At 52.1% G+C, this 3,373-nt stretch overlaps 1 protein-coding gene across 5 annotated transcripts in view; it reads right to left on the bottom strand.

Moving 5' to 3' along the window:
* The window catches only part of Phactr3 (phosphatase and actin regulator 3), a 222,372-nt gene that overhangs the window by 85,643 nt on the left and 133,356 nt on the right, over positions 1 to 3,373 (bottom strand). The window contains exon 1 of one of the 5 annotated variants that reach the window (XM_021152559.2): positions 2,515 to 2,690. The exons of the other annotated variants lie outside the window; for them this stretch is intronic. The gene's annotated coding sequence lies outside the window, so the exon portion shown is untranslated. Of the gene's footprint in view, positions 1 to 2,514; positions 2,691 to 3,373 lie in introns of those variants that run through there. 5 annotated transcript variants of the gene reach the window in all.

The raw sequence follows: 3,373 nt of genomic DNA, 5'->3' as shown, positions 1-3,373 counted from the left end.
CCAGAGGCAACGCTGGCCTCCATCCTGGCTCTGATGCTTACTGGTAGAACAAAGTGCTGGTCATTGTCCTACCATCCCTGTGCCCTCTCTGGTCTATGGTCTGTCACNGTGGGTGGGTGGATCTTCGCCCTTGCTATGACATGTGATTTGCTTCAACATGGGGTGAAGAGGAGTGGACAGGAGGGCCAGCTCCCTTTCCCTCTCCCATAGCATCTCCTCTGCCTCACCCATGTCTTCCTCCTCCTCTAACTTTCTCATTACCACAATCAATACTGTCACTGGCTGGCTGGCTCATCCAACCTACACCTCTAGCCCTCCATGGCCAGCATAGATCTAGGGAAGGGCATCCTGGGTCCCTAACACACACTCATCCTCACCGCATAGGGGAAAGCAAGGGACACTTAGGCTACTAATCAGACTACATTCTTCCCTTCACTGAAGAACTCATTCATTCATTCATTCATTCACCCACTCAACCATTCTGCAAATATGCATTGGCACCAGCTGAGCACCAGGGATCCATCCTATTGACAGAGTACAAAGAGGAAGGGAAGGCATAGAGAGCCTGCCTTCCTGGGGTTGTAGTGACAGGGAATAGAGGCAGTTAGTAGGNAATGGAGTATGTTCATCTACAGAAGATGGTCCACGACATTCTCCATCTGCCTTCATTCCATCCATCGCCTCCCATGAGTGCCAATCATNTGCTTACTCNTGTGTGTTTGCATGATCATGAAAGCCTCCACTCTTCCCACCCTCATCCCCACGGGAAGCTCCAGGAGGGCAGGGTTCTGATGGGGGTGGGGGGAGGGGAGGCTCAGTCCTCAGGGTTCAGGCAATGTTAGCACACTACATGCAAGATGGGCACCTGGGTGATCCTGATCCAGAGTCTGGGCTGCATGCTGACCATGCCAAGCAGGACAGGAAAGGCTGTGCAGAGCTGGGCTACTAAATGTCAGAGAAAATGGGTGTCCCTGCAGAATGGGCTGTGTGGGTCAGAGGGTGTCTCACAGGAGGGCTGGCATAGGAGAAGCAGGACTCCGTGAGGAACTTGGCCCTAATCAACAGTTCACAGGGGTGGGGGTGGGGGGTGTGGGGATGGGGTGGGGGGCTACTGTAGCATCTTTAGCTCAAAAACTCCATAATATGCCATCCAATGACTCACACAGCACAGAACACTTGCTCCCTGTGGCCTCACACCTCCAGGGAATTAAAGAGCTTCATAGGAGAGGGNCGNGACAGGCTTGCAAAGGTCTGAAAGCTGTGTACTTGGNCCCCTGGCCTCTTCCCACCCTGAGTGTCTCAAACCCAGGGCCAAGTGGGAGATCAGGAGGAGAAAGGTCACCATGCATGCATGTCCTTTATGCAGGTTTGAAATTGCCATCTCTAGCAGAGATGGGTGGAGCATTCTGAACTTTCATATGGGGAGTTCACTCTGCAGGAGAGAGAGCCTTGCTACCTGAGCAGGTGCTGCCCACCGGATGCCCACCTCCACCCCCGTGACTGTGCTGACACACAGGGCATAAGCCATGTCACATCTTGGTAAATACTCAGTCAGGGCCATGCGTGTGTCTACAGAGAGAGGGGACAGGTGAGCATCCGCCTGTTGTCTTCTGCTGAGTTCTCTCTAGGGCCTCTCCCTTGAGTAACAGATGCCNCCTTCCCCTGGCGAGGAGACTCTGGGAGGTGCAAAGGCGTCATTAGTGGGTCCCATTAGCAGGTCTCTGGGTAACACTGCAGTGCTAACTGCTGGGCTGCCTCTGCCACCTCTGAGGCATTAGCAGCTAATTGCTATAACACCAGCTTCCACATTTAGTGGCTGCCTCCCACGTGCCCCTATGCCCCTGTCATAACCTTGAGGCTTCCTTCCCGAGGTTCCCAAGTGAAGGAAAGGCCATGCTACTCTGAAGATTTGTTCACACACAGGTATACGCCTAGCTTCTTGAACAACTCCAGCCTCACCCACCCTACCTGTCTCACCTGCCACACCTCAGGATCAAGGTGGTCCATGCACAGTGCTCATGGAGGCAAGAGTCCAAAGCAATTCTAGAGGAATACCTGGCTGGCTTCACTGAATGTCAGAGCTGGTTTCCTTGCCATAGCATGGAGATCCTGATTCCAAGCCCCTATCCCTAGTGCCCTTGACCTCTGAGTTCCTGCCCCTCCCCTATTGCCCTGTGAGTCATTCTGCAACACTCAGGGATGCTTGAATGAACACCAGCTCAGCCAGAGATCCCAGGAAATGCAGCTGCAAGGGCTGGAGCCAGGACCATTTCAGTCTGCCACTCTGATACCCAAGCCCTGTGACAATGGGCACTTTGCTTCTCCCCAGCAGCTGCACCCTCTCTTTCCTTCTCCAGGAAGACAAAGTCTCTCCTAAATTCAGTGGGAAGAGACNCCACCTCCCTGGGGAATGAAGTTAGACACTTATGACCCAGTGGTGTCAGGGTAGGCAGGGACCATATACACCAGAGCGCAGTGGAAGATGGCTTTCTATTAANTACTTCAATCACTCACAGAGTCATTAATCAAGGGTCTGAAGAGAGCTACTGCATGTCAGGACAGCTCATTCTTCCAGACAGAGTTACAAGTGCCATCATCCTTCAAGGAGTCTTCTCCTTCTTCTTCTGGACACACATGTCCATGAGCAAATTGAAGGTCAGATGAGGAAGTCCATTAGTAACTGAGGAACATAACCTAGAACTCTGCATTCTGTGCCAAGTTCTTCCCTATCCCATCATCCAACAGAGAATACCGAAGGAACATCACAATGAGACAAAGCACAGAGCCAGGTCTGAGGGTTCCGAGGTGTTGCTGGGCACCATCCCTGAGACAGAGCTTGCTAACCACAAGGAAAACCAGGGGGAGCCAAGACAGGACCCTGCTGCAGAGGGGACTCTTGGAAAATGCAACAAAGGCTGCTGGGAGTGGTGTAGGTGAGGCAGCTTTGCACGCAGGCANTGGAGTTGCAATGGGAGGGGGTAAAAGGGGCAGATGAACAAAGTATGGCTTTCCTGGGAGTGCAGAGTGAGGATAGAGCCAGGCCAAATGCTAGAGAGCCCAGATGTAGCACAGAGGTACCGTGGTTCCAGTTCACAACAAACCAGCCCCTATCAGCAGTGGCATCTCACTGGGTGGAAGTAAGCAGGGGATAATCTCCAATTTAAAAAAATTACACTTGTTTATTATTGGTGCATGAAAAACTGATTTGCTAGCAGGAGTCTGTACACTTGAACTTGAAAGACCATAAGCTGGAGGTTATAGGACAGAAGACCCAGCCAAGAATGGTATGTGGCTCTGACAAGTGTCCTGGAGACAACAGGAAATCACTGAGGGCCGTCCTGTCTGTCCTGTCCTATAAGATCAGCCTTGAGGA

Source organism: Mus caroli, chromosome 2 (assembly GCF_900094665.2).
Source record: "Mus caroli chromosome 2, CAROLI_EIJ_v1.1, whole genome shotgun sequence".
Taxonomy (NCBI): Eukaryota; Metazoa; Chordata; class Mammalia; order Rodentia; family Muridae; genus Mus; species Mus caroli.
Note: the sequence above shows the minus strand (reverse complement) of the source record. Positions and strands in the feature narration are given on the sequence as shown.